The sequence below is a fragment of the Eleutherodactylus coqui genome, unplaced genomic scaffold, assembly GCF_035609145.1.
Source record: "Eleutherodactylus coqui strain aEleCoq1 unplaced genomic scaffold, aEleCoq1.hap1 HAP1_SCAFFOLD_379, whole genome shotgun sequence".
Lineage (NCBI taxonomy): Eukaryota > Metazoa > Chordata > Amphibia > Anura > Eleutherodactylidae > Eleutherodactylus > Eleutherodactylus coqui.
In genome coordinates, this window is record NW_027102232.1 from 13,101 (window position 1) to 26,200 (window position 13,100).

Below are 13,100 nucleotides of genomic sequence, written 5' to 3' on the forward strand. Positions count from 1 at the left end.
GCTGTGTGTGGCAAAAAGGGAAAAAAAAAGATGCCCGCATTGCGATTGGCAGTGTGTGGAAAAGAAATTGTGTCTGTGATACGATTGACTGTGTGTGGCAAAAAGCAAAAAAAGATGCCCGCAGTGCGATTGGCTGTGTGTGGCAAAAAATAAATATGCCCGCAGTGCGATTGGCTGTGTGTGGCAAAAAGAAAAAAAAAACATGCCCGCAGTGCGATTGGCTGTGTGTGGCAAAAATAAAAAAAAAGATGCCCGCAGTGCGATTGGCTGTGTGTGGAAAAAAAAGGATGTCTGTGGTGCGATTGGCTGTGTGTGGCAAAAAGAAAAAAAACATGCCCGCAGTGCGATTGGCTGTGTGTGGCAAAAAGAAAAAACAAAAAAGATGCCCGCAGTGCGATTGGCTGTGTGTGGCAAAAAGCAAAGAAAAAAAGGATGCCCGCAGTGCAATTGGCTGTGTCTGGCAAAAAGAAAAAAAATACATGCCCACAGTGCGATTGGCTGTGTGTGGCAAAAAGAAAAAAGAAAGACGCTCGCAGTGCGATTGGTTGTGTGTGGCAAAAGAAAGGGTGTCTATGGTGCGATTGGCTGTGTGTGGCAAAAAGAAAAAAAAAAAGATGCCCGCAGTGCGATTGGCTGTGTGTGGCAAAAAGGAAAAAAAAAAGATGCCCGCAGTGCGATTGGCAGTGTGTGGAAAAGAAAGGGTGTCTGTGATGCGATTGGCTGTGTGTGGCAAAAAGCAAAAAAAAAAAAGATGCCCACAGTGCGATTGGCTGTGTGTGGCAAAAAGAAAAAAAAAAAAACATGCCCGCAGTGCGATTGGCTGTGGGTGGCAAAAAGAAAAAAAATACATGCCCGCAGTGCGATTGGCTGTGTGTGGCAAAAAGAAAAAAAAAACATGCCCGCAGTGCGATTGGCTGTGTGTGGCAAAAAAAGGCTGTCTATGGTGAGATTGGCTGTGTGTGGCAAAAAGAAAAAAAAGAATATGCCCGCAGTGCGATTGGCTGTGTGTGGCAAAAAGGAAAAAAAGAAAAAAAGATGCCCGCAGTGCGATTGGCAGTGTGTGGAAAAGAAATGGTGTCTGTGATGCGATTGACTGTGTGTGGCAAAAAGCAAAAAAAAAAAAAGATGCCCGCAGTGCGATTGGCTGTGTGTGGCAAAAAATAAATATGCCCGCAGTGCGATTGGCTGTGTGTGGCAAAAAGCAAAAAAAAGATGCCCGCAGTGCGATTGGCTGTGTGTGGAAAAAAAGGATGTCTGTGGTGTGATTGGCTGTGTGTGGCAAAAAGAAAAAAAAGATGCCCGCAGTGCGATTGGCTGTGTGTGGCAAAAAGAAATAACAAAAAAGATGCCCGCAGTGCGATTGGCTGTGTGTGGCAAAAAGGGAAAAAAAAAGATGCCCGCATTGCGATTGGCAGTGTGTGGAAAAGAAATTGTGTCTGTGATACGATTGACTGTGTGTGGCAAAAAGCAAAAAAAGATGCCCGCAGTGCGATTGGCTGTGTGTGGCAAAAAATAAATATGCCCGCAGTGCGATTGGCTGTGTGTGGCAAAAAGAAAAAAAAAACATGCCCGCAGTGCGATTGGCTGTGTGTGGCAAAAATAAAAAAAAAGATGCCCGCAGTGCGATTGGCTGTGTGTGGGAAAAAAAGGATGTCTGTGGTGCGATTGGCTGTGTGTGGCAAAAAGAAAAAAAAGATGCCCGCAGTGCGATTGGCTGTGTGTGGCAAAAAGAAAAAACAAAAAAGATGCCCGCAGTGCGATTGGCTGTGTGTGGCAAAAAGCAAAGAAAAAAAGGATGCCCGCAGTGCAATTGGCTGTGTCTGGCAAAAAGAAAAAAAATACATGCCCACAGTGCGATTGGCTGTGTGTGGCAAAAAGAAAAAAGAAAGACGCTCGCAGTGCGATTGGTTGTGTGTGGCAAAAGAAAGGGTGTCTATGGTGCGATTGGCTGTGTGTGGCAAAAAGAAAAAAAAAAAAGATGCCCGCAGTGCGATTGGCTGTGTGTGGCAAAAAGGAAAAAAAAAAGATGCCCGCAGTGCGATTGGCAGTGTGTGGAAAAGAAAGGGTGTCTGTGATGCGATTGGCTGTGTGTGGCAAAAAGCAAAAAAAAAAAAGATGCCCACAGTGCGATTGGCTGTGTGTGGCAAAAAGAAAAAAAAAAAACATGCCCGCAGTGCGATTGGCTGTGGGTGGCAAAAAGAAAAAAAAAAGATGCCCGCAGTGCGATTGGCTGTGTGTGGCAAAAAGAAAAAAAAAACATGCCCGCAGTGCGATTGGCTGTGTGTGGCAAAAAAAGGCTGTCTATGGTGAGATTGGCTGTGTGTGGCAAAAAGAAAATAAAGATGCCCGCAGTGCGATTGGCTGTGTGTGGCAAAAAGAAAAAAATAAAAAGATGCCCGCAGTGCGATTGGCTGTGTGTGGCAAAAAAAAAAAAAAAAACATGCCCGCACTGCAATTGGCTGTGTGTGGAAAAAAAAGTGTGTCTATGGTGCGATTGGCTGTGTGTGGGAAAAAGAAAAAAAAGATACCGGCAGTGCGATTGGCTGTGTGTGGAAACAAAGATTGTCTGTGGTGCGATTGGCTGTGTGTGGCAAAGAGAAAAAAAAGATGCCCGCAGTGCGATTGGCAGTGTGTGGAAAAGAGAGGGTGTCTGTGATGCGTTTGACTGTGTGTGGCAAAAAGCAAAAAAAAAAAGATACCCGCAGTGCGATTGGCTGTGTGTGGCAAAAAGAAAAAAAAAATGCCCGCAGTGCGATTGGCTGTGTGTGGCAAAAAGAAAAAAAAAAAAACATGCCCGCAGTGCGATTGGCTGTGGGTGGCAAAAAGAAAAAAAAAAGATGCCCGCAGTGCGATTGGCTGTGTGTGGCAAAAAGAAAAAAAAAACATGCCCGCAGTGCGATTGGCTGTGTGTGGCAAAAAAAGGCTGTCTATGGTGAGATTGGCTGTGTGTGGCAAAAAGAAAAAAAAGAATATGCCCGCAGTGCGATTGGCTGTGTGTGGCAAAAAGGAAAAAAAGATGCCCGCAGTGCGATTGGCAGTGTGTGGAAAAGAAATGGTGTCTGTGATGCGATTGACTGTGTGTGGCAAAAAGCAAAAAAAAAAAAAGATGCCCGCAGTGCGATTGGCTGTGTGTGGCAAAAAATAAATATGCCCGCAGTGCGATTGGCTGTGTGTGGCAAAAAGCAAAAAAAAGATGCCCGCAGTGCGATTGGCTGTGTGTGGAAAAAAAGGATGTCTGTGGTGTGATTGGCTGTGTGTGGCAAAAAGAAAAAAAAGATGCCCGCAGTGCGATTGGCTGTGTGTGGCAAAAAGAAAAAACAAAAAAGATGCCCGCAGTGCGATTGGCTGTGTGTGGCAAAAAGGGGAAAAAAAAGATGCCCGCATTGCGATTGGCAGTGTGTGGAAAAGAAATTGTGTCTGTGATACGATTGACTGTGTGTGGCAAAAAGCAAAAAAAGATGCCCGCAGTGCGATTGGCTGTGTGTGGCAAAAAATAAATATGCCCGCAGTGCGATTGGCTGTGTGTGGCAAAAAGAAAAAAAAAACATGCCCGCAGTGCGATTGGCTGTGTGTGGCAAAAATAAAAAAAAAGATGCCCGCAGTGCGATTGGCTGTGTGTGGGAAAAAAAGGATGTCTGTGGTGCGATTGGCTGTGTGTGGCAAAAAGAAAAAAAAGATGCCCGCAGTGCGATTGGCTGTGTGTGGCAAAAAGAAAAAACAAAAAAGATGCCCGCAGTGCGATTGGCTGTGTGTGGCAAAAAGCAAAGAAAAAAAGGATGCCCGCAGTGCAATTGGCTGTGTCTGGCAAAAAGAAAAAAAATACATGCCCACAGTGCGATTGGCTGTGTGTGGCAAAAAGAAAAAAGAAAGACGCTCGCAGTGCGATTGGTTGTGTGTGGCAAAAGAAAGGGTGTCTATGGTGCGATTGGCTGTGTGTGGCAAAAAGAAAAAAAAAAAAGATGCCCGCAGTGCGATTGGCTGTGTGTGGCAAAAAGGAAAAAAAAAAGATGCCCGCAGTGCGATTGGCAGTGTGTGGAAAAGAAAGGGTGTCTGTGATGCGATTGGCTGTGTGTGGCAAAAAGCAAAAAAAAAAAAGATGCCCACAGTGCGATTGGCTGTGTGTGGCAAAAAGAAAAAAAAAAAACATGCCCGCAGTGCGATTGGCTGTGGGTGGCAAAAAGAAAAAAAAAAGATGCCCGCAGTGCGATTGGCTGTGTGTGGCAAAAAGAAAAAAAAAACATGCCCGCAGTGCGATTGGCTGTGTGTGGCAAAAAAAGGCTGTCTATGGTGAGATTGGCTGTGTGTGGCAAAAAGAAAATAAAGATGCCCGCAGTGCGATTGGCTGTGTGTGGCAAAAAGAAAAAAATAAAAAGATGCCCGCAGTGCGATTGGCTGTGTGTGGCAAAAAAAAAACAAAAAACATGCCCGCACTGCAATTGGCTGTGTGTGGAAAAAAAAGTGTGTCTATGGTGCGATTGGCTGTGTGTGGCAAAAAGAAAAAAAAGATACCGGCAGTGCGATTGGCTGTGTGTGGAAACAAAGATTGTCTGTGGTGCGATTGGCTGTGTGTGGCAAAGAGAAAAAAAAGATGCCCGCAGTGCGATTGGCAGTGTGTGGAAAAGAGAGGGTGTCTCTGATGCGTTTGACTGTGTGTGGCAAAAAGCAAAAAAAAAAAAGATACCCGCAGTGCGATTGGCTGTGTGTGGCAAAAAGAAAAAAAAAATGCCCGCAGTGCGATTGGCTGTGTGTGAAAAAAATAGTGTCTATGGTGCGATTCGCTGTGTGTGGCAAAAAGAAAAAAAAGATGCCCGCAGTGCGATTGGTTGTTTGTGGAAAAAAAGGATGACTGTGGTGCGATTGGCTGTGTGTGGCAAAAAGAACAAAAAACCTGCCCGCAGTGCGATTGGCTGTGTGTGGCAAAAAGGAAAAAAAAAAAAATAAAGATACCCGCAGTGCGATTGGCAGTGTGTGGAAAAGAAAGGGTGTCTGTGATGCGATTGGCTGTGTGTGGAAAAAAGAAAAAAAAGATACCCGCAGTGCGATTGGCTGTGAGTGGGGGAAAAAAATGATGCCCACAGTGCGATTAGCTGTGTGTGGAAACAAAGAATGTCTGTGGTGCGATTGGCTGTGTGTGGCAAAGAGAAAAAAAAGATGCCCACAGTGCGATTGGCTGTGTGTGGCAAAAAAAAAAAAAAAAAGATGCCCGCAGTGCGATTGGCAGTGTGTGGAAAAGAAAGGGTGTCTGTGATGCGATTGGCTGTGTGTGGCAAAAAGCAAAAAATAAATATGCCCGCAGTGCGATTGGCTGTTTGTGGGGAAAAAAAGGATGACTGTGGTGCGATTGGCTGTGTGTGGCAAAAAGAACAAAAAACCTGCCCGCAGTGCGATTGGCTGTGTGTGGCAAAAAGGAAAAAAAAAAGATGCCCGCAGTGCGATTGGCAGTGTGTGGAAAAGAAAGGGTGTCTGTGATGCGATTGGCTGTGTGTGGCAAAAAGGAAAAAAAAAAAGATGCCCACAGTGCGATTGGCTGTGTGGCAAAAAGAAAAAAAAGATGCCAGCAGTGCGATTGGCTGTGTGTGGCAAAAAGGAAAAAAAGAAAAACAGATGCCCGCAGTGCGATTGGCAGTGTGTGGAAAAGAAATGGTGTCTGTGATGCGATTGACTGTGTTTGGCAAAAAGCAAAAAAAAAAAAAGATGCCCGCAGTGCGATTGGCTGTGTGTGGCAAAAAGAAAAAAAAAACATGCCCGCAGTGTGATTGGCTGTGTGTGGCAAAAAGGAAAAAAAGAAAAAAAGATGCCCGCAGTGCGATTGGCGTTGTGTGGAAAAGAAATGCTGTCTGTGATGCGATTGACTGTGTGTGTGTGTGTGGCAAAAAGAAAAAAAAGAATATGCCCGCACTGCAATTGGCTGTGTGTGGCAAAAAGGAAAAAAAGATGCCCGCAGTGCGATTGGCAGTGTGTGGAAAAAAAAGGGTGTCTGTGATGCGATTGGCTGTGTGTGGCAAAAAGCAAAAAATAAATATGCCCGCAGTGCGATTGGCTGTTTGTGGGGAAAAAAAGGATGACTGTGGTGCGATTGGCTGTGTGTGGCAAAAAGAACAAAAAACCTGCCCGCAGTGCGATTGGCTTTGTGTGGCAAAAAGGAAAAAAAAAAGATGCCCGCAGTGCGATTGGCTGTTTGTGGGGAAAAAAAGGATGACTGTGGTGCGATTGGCTGTGTGTGGCAAAAAGAACAAAAAACCTGCCCGCAGTGCGATTGGCTGTGTGTGGCAAAAAGGAAAAAAAAAAGATGCCCGCAGTGCGATTGGCAGTGTGTGGAAAAGAAAGGGTGTCTGTGATGCGATTGGCTGTGTGTGGCAAAAAGGAAAAAAAAAAAGATGCCCACAGTGCGATTGGCTGTGTGGCAAAAAGAAAAAAAAGATGCCAGCAGTGCGATTGGCTGTGTGTGGCAAAAAGGAAAAAAAGAAAAACAGATGCCCGCAGTGCGATTGGCAGTGTGTGGAAAAGAAATGGTGTCTGTGATGCGATTGACTGTGTTTGGCAAAAAGCAAAAAAAAAAAAAGATGCCCGCAGTGCGATTGGCTGTGTGTGGCAAAAAGAAAAAAAAAACATGCCCGCAGTGTGATTGGCTGTGTGTGGCAAAAAGGAAAAAAAGAAAAAAAGATGCCCGCAGTGCGATTGGCGTTGTGTGGAAAAGAAATGCTGTCTGTGATGCGATTGACTGTGTGTGTGTGTGTGGCAAAAAGAAAAAAAAGAATATGCCCGCACTGCAATTGGCTGTGTGTGGCAAAAAGGAAAAAAAGATGCCCGCAGTGCGATTGGCAGTGTGTGGAAAAGAAAGGGTGTCTGTGATGCGATTGGCTGTGTGTGGCAAAAAGCAAAAAATAAATATGCCCGCAGTGCGATTGGCTGTTTGTGGGGAAAAAAAGGATGACTGTGGTGCGATTGGCTGTGTGTGGCAAAAAGAACAAAAAACCTGCCCGCAGTGCGATTGGCTTTGTGTGGCAAAAAGGAAAAAAAAAAGATGCCCGCAGTGCGATTGGCAGTGTGTGGAAAAGAAAGGGTGTCTGTGATGCGATTGGCTGTGTGTGGCAAAAAGGAAAAAAAAAAAGATGCCCACAGTGCGATTGGCTGTGTGGCAAAAAGAAAAAAAAGATGCCAGCAGTGCGATTGGCTGTGTGTGGCAAAAAGGAAAAAAAGAAAAACAGATGCCCGCAGTGCGATTGGCAGTGTGTGGAAAAGAAATGGTGTCTGTGATGCGATTGACTGTGTTTGGCAAAAAGCAAAAAAAAAAAAAGATGCCCGCAGTGCGATTGGCTGTGTGTGGCAAAAAGAAAAAAAAAACATGCCCGCAGTGTGATTGGCTGTGTGTGGCAAAAAGGAAAAAAAGAAAAAAAGATGCCCGCAGTGCGATTGGCGTTGTGTGGAAAAGAAATGCTGTCTGTGATGCGATTGACTGTGTGTGTGTGTGTGGCAAAAAGAAAAAAAAGAATATGCCCGCACTGCAATTGGCTGTGTGTGGCAAAAAGGAAAAAAAGATGCCCGCAGTGCGATTGGCAGTGTGTGGAAAAGAAATGGTGTCTGTGATGCGATTGACTGTGTCTGGCAAAAAGCAAAAAAAAAAAAAATGCCCGCAGTGCGATTGGCTGTGTGTGGCAAAAAATAAATATGCCCGCAGTGCGATTGGCTGTGTGTGGCAAAAAGAAAAAAAAAACATGCCCGCAGTGCGATTGGCTGTGTGTGGCAAAAATAAAAAAAAAGATGCCCGCAGTGCGATTGGCTGTGTGTGGAAAAAAAAGGATGTCTGTGGTGTGATTGGCTGTGTGTGGCAAAAAGAAAAAAAAGATGCCCGCAGTGCGATTGGCTGTGTGTGGCAAAAAGGAAAAAAAAAGAGGCCCGCATTGCGATTGGCAGTGTGTGGAAAAGAAATGGTGTCTGTGATGCGATTGACTGTGTGTGGCAAAAAGCAAAAAAAAAAAAAGATGCCCGCAGTGCGATTGGCTGTGTGTGGCAAAAAATAAATATGCCCGCAGTGCGATTGGCTGTGTGTGGCAAAAAGAAAAAAAAAACATGCCCGCAGTGCGATTGGCTGTGTGTGGCAAAAATAAAAAAAAAGATGCCCGCAGTGCGATTGGCTGTGTGTGGAAAAAAAAGGATGTCTGTGGTGCGATTGGCTGTGTGTGGCAAAAAGAAAAAAAACATGCCCGCAGTGCGATTGGCTGTGTGTGGCAAAAAGAAAAAACAAAAAAGATGCCCGCAGTGTGATTGGCTGTGTGTGGCAAAAAGCAAAGAAAAAAAGGATGCCCGCAGTGCAATTGGCTGTGTCTGGCAAAAAGAAAAAAAATACATGCCCACAGTGCGATTGGCTGTGTGTGGCAAAAAGAAAAAAGAAAGACGCTCGCAGTGCGATTGGTTGTGTGTGGCAAAAGAAAGGGTGTCTATGGTGCGATTGGCTGTGTGTGGCAAAAAGAAAAAAAAAAAGATGCCCGCAGTGCGATTGGCTGTGTGTGGCAAAAAGGAAAAAAAAAAGATGCCCGCAGTGCGATTGGCAGTGTGTGGAAAAGAAAGGGTGTCTGTGATGCGATTGGCTGTGTGTGGCAAAAAGCAAAAAAAAAAAAGATGCCCACAGTGCGATTGGCTGTGTGTGGCAAAAAGAAAAAAAAAAAAACATGCCCGCAGTGCGATTGGCTGTGGGTGGCAAAAAGAAAAAAAAAAGATGCCCGCAGTGCGATTGGCTGTGTGTGGCAAAAAGAAAAAAAAAACATGCCCGCAGTGCGATTGGCTGTGTGTGGCAAAAAAAGGCTGTCTATGGTGAGATTGGCTGTGTGTGGCAAAAAGAAAAAAAAGAATATGCCCGCAGTGCGATTGGCTGTGTGTGGCAAAAAGGAAAAAAAGAAAAAAAGATGCCCGCAGTGCGATTGGCAGTGTGTGGAAAAGAAATGGTGTCTGTGATGCGATTGACTGTGTGTGGCAAAAAGCAAAAAAAAAAAAAGATGCCCGCAGTGCGATTGGCTGTGTGTGGCAAAAAATAAATATGCCCGCAGTGCGATTGGCTGTGTGTGGCAAAAAGCAAAAAAAAGATGCCCGCAGTGCGATTGGCTGTGTGTGGAAAAAAAGGATGTCTGTGGTGTGATTGGCTGTGTGTGGCAAAAAGAAAAAAAAGATGCCCGCAGTGCGATTGGCTGTGTGTGGCAAAAAGAAAAAACAAAAAAGATGCCCGCAGTGCGATTGGCTGTGTGTGGCAAAAAGGGAAAAAAAAAGATGCCCGCATTGCGATTGGCAGTGTGTGGAAAAGAAATTGTGTCTGTGATACGATTGACTGTGTGTGGCAAAAAGCAAAAAAAGATGCCCGCAGTGCGATTGGCTGTGTGTGGCAAAAAATAAATATGCCCGCAGTGCGATTGGCTGTGTGTGGCAAAAAGAAAAAAAAAACATGCCCGCAGTGCGATTGGCTGTGTGTGGCAAAAATAAAAAAAAAGATGCCCGCAGTGCGATTGGCTGTGTGTGGGAAAAAAAGGATGTCTGTGGTGCGATTGGCTGTGTGTGGCAAAAAGAAAAAAAAGATGCCCGCAGTGCGATTGGCTGTGTGTGGCAAAAAGAAAAAACAAAAAAGATGCCCGCAGTGCGATTGGCTGTGTGTGGCAAAAAGCAAAGAAAAAAAGGATGCCCGCAGTGCAATTGGCTGTGTCTGGCAAAAAGAAAAAAAATACATGCCCACAGTGCGATTGGCTGTGTGTGGCAAAAAGAAAAAAGAAAGACGCTCGCAGTGCGATTGGTTGTGTGTGGCAAAAGAAAGGGTGTCTATGGTGCGATTGGCTGTGTGTGGCAAAAAGAAAAAAAAAAAAGATGCCCGCAGTGCGATTGGCTGTGTGTGGCAAAAAGGAAAAAAAAAAGATGCCCGCAGTGCGATTGGCAGTGTGTGGAAAAGAAAGGGTGTCTGTGATGCGATTGGCTGTGTGTGGCAAAAAGCAAAAAAAAAAAAGATGCCCACAGTGCGATTGGCTGTGTGTGGCAAAAAGAAAAAAAAAAAACATGCCCGCAGTGCGATTGGCTGTGGGTGGCAAAAAGAAAAAAAAAAGATGCCCGCAGTGCGATTGGCTGTGTGTGGCAAAAAGAAAAAAAAAACATGCCCGCAGTGCGATTGGCTGTGTGTGGCAAAAAAAGGCTGTCTATGGTGAGATTGGCTGTGTGTGGCAAAAAGAAAATAAAGATGCCCGCAGTGCGATTGGCTGTGTGTGGCAAAAAGAAAAAAATAAAAAGATGCCCGCAGTGCGATTGGCTGTGTGTGGCAAAAAAAAAAAAAAAAACATGCCCGCACTGCAATTGGCTGTGTGTGGAAAAAAAAGTGTGTCTATGGTGCGATTGGCTGTGTGTGGGAAAAAGAAAAAAAAGATACCGGCAGTGCGATTGGCTGTGTGTGGAAACAAAGATTGTCTGTGGTGCGATTGGCTGTGTGTGGCAAAGAGAAAAAAAAGATGCCCGCAGTGCGATTGGCAGTGTGTGGAAAAGAGAGGGTGTCTGTGATGCGTTTGACTGTGTGTGGCAAAAAGCAAAAAAAAAAAGATACCCGCAGTGCGATTGGCTGTGTGTGGCAAAAAGAAAAAAAAAATGCCCGCAGTGCGATTGGCTGTGTGTGGCAAAAAGAAAAAAAAAAAAACATGCCCGCAGTGCGATTGGCTGTGGGTGGCAAAAAGAAAAAAAAAAGATGCCCGCAGTGCGATTGGCTGTGTGTGGCAAAAAGAAAAAAAAAACATGCCCGCAGTGCGATTGGCTGTGTGTGGCAAAAAAAGGCTGTCTATGGTGAGATTGGCTGTGTGTGGCAAAAAGAAAAAAAAGAAAAAAAGATGCCCGCAGTGCGATTGGCAGTGTGTGGAAAAGAAATGGTGTCTGTGATGCGATTGACTGTGTGTGGCAAAAAGCAAAAAAAAAAAAAGATGCCCGCAGTGCGATTGGCTGTGTGTGGCAAAAAATAAATATGCCCGCAGTGCGATTGGCTGTGTGTGGCAAAAAGCAAAAAAAAGATGCCCGCAGTGCGATTGGCTGTGTGTGGAAAAAAAGGATGTCTGTGGTGTGATTGGCTGTGTGTGGCAAAAAGAAAAAAAAGATGCCCGCAGTGCGATTGGCTGTGTGTGGCAAAAAGAAAAAACAAAAAAGATGCCCGCAGTGCGATTGGCTGTGTGTGGCAAAAAGGGAAAAAAAAAGATGCCCGCATTGCGATTGGCAGTGTGTGGAAAAGAAATTGTGTCTGTGATACGATTGACTGTGTGTGGCAAAAAGCAAAAAAAGATGCCCGCAGTGCGATTGGCTGTGTGTGGCAAAAAATAAATATGCCCGCAGTGCGATTGGCTGTGTGTGGCAAAAAGAAAAAAAAAACATGCCCGCAGTGCGATTGGCTGTGTGTGGCAAAAATAAAAAAAAAGATGCCCGCAGTGCGATTGGCTGTGTGTGGGAAAAAAAGGATGTCTGTGGTGCGATTGGCTGTGTGTGGCAAAAAGAAAAAAAAGATGCCCGCAGTGCGATTGGCTGTGTGTGGCAAAAAGAAAAAACAAAAAAGATGCCCGCAGTGCGATTGGCTGTGTGTGGCAAAAAGCAAAGAAAAAAAGGATGCCCGCAGTGCAATTGGCTGTGTCTGGCAAAAAGAAAAAAAATACATGCCCACAGTGCGATTGGCTGTGTGTGGCAAAAAGAAAAAAGAAAGACGCTCGCAGTGCGATTGGTTGTGTGTGGCAAAAGAAAGGGTGTCTATGGTGCGATTGGCTGTGTGTGGCAAAAAGAAAAAAAAAAAAGATGCCCGCAGTGCGATTGGCTGTGTGTGGCAAAAAGGAAAAAAAAAAGATGCCCGCAGTGCGATTGGCAGTGTGTGGAAAAGAAAGGGTGTCTGTGATGCGATTGGCTGTGTGTGGCAAAAAGCAAAAAAAAAAAAGATGCCCACAGTGCGATTGGCTGTGTGTGGCAAAAAGAAAAAAAAAAAACATGCCCGCAGTGCGATTGGCTGTGGGTGGCAAAAAGAAAAAAAAAAGATGCCCGCAGTGCGATTGGCTGTGTGTGGCAAAAAGAAAAAAAAAACATGCCCGCAGTGCGATTGGCTGTGTGTGGCAAAAAAAGGCTGTCTATGGTGAGATTGGCTGTGTGTGGCAAAAAGAAAATAAAGATGCCCGCAGTGCGATTGGCTGTGTGTGGCAAAAAGAAAAAAATAAAAAGATGCCCGCAGTGCGATTGGCTGTGTGTGGCAAAAAAAAAACAAAAAACATGCCCGCACTGCAATTGGCTGTGTGTGGAAAAAAAAGTGTGTCTATGGTGCGATTGGCTGTGTGTGGCAAAAAGAAAAAAAAGATACCGGCAGTGCGATTGGCTGTGTGTGGAAACAAAGATTGTCTGTGGTGCGATTGGCTGTGTGTGGCAAAGAGAAAAAAAAGATGCCCGCAGTGCGATTGGCAGTGTGTGGAAAAGAGAGGGTGTCTCTGATGCGTTTGACTGTGTGTGGCAAAAAGCAAAAAAAAAAAGATACCCGCAGTGCGATTGGCTGTGTGTGGCAAAAAGAAAAAAAAAATGCCCGCAGTGCGATTGGCTGTGTGTGAAAAAAATAGTGTCTATGGTGCGATTCGCTGTGTGTGGCAAAAAGAAAAAAAAGATGCCCGCAGTGCGATTGGTTGTTTGTGGAAAAAAAGGATGACTGTGGTGCGATTGGCTGTGTGTGGCAAAAAGAACAAAAAACCTGCCCGCAGTGCGATTGGCTGTGTGTGGCAAAAAGGAAAAAAATAAAAATAAAGATACCCGCAGTGCGATTGGCAGTGTGTGGAAAAGAAAGGGTGTCTGTGATGCGATTGGCTGTGTGTGGAAAAAAGAAAAAAAAGATACCCGCAGTGCGATTGGCTGTGAGTGGGGGAAAAAAATGATGCCCACAGTGCGATTAGCTGTGTGTGGAAACAAATAATGTCTGTGGTGCGATTGGCTGTGTGTGGCAAAGAGAAAAAAAAGATGCCCACAGTGCGATTGGCTGTGTGTGGCAAAAAAAAAAAAAAAAAGATGCCCGCAGTGCGATTGGCAGTGTGTGGAAAAGAAAGGGTGTCTGTGATGCGATTGGCTGTGTGTGGCAAAAA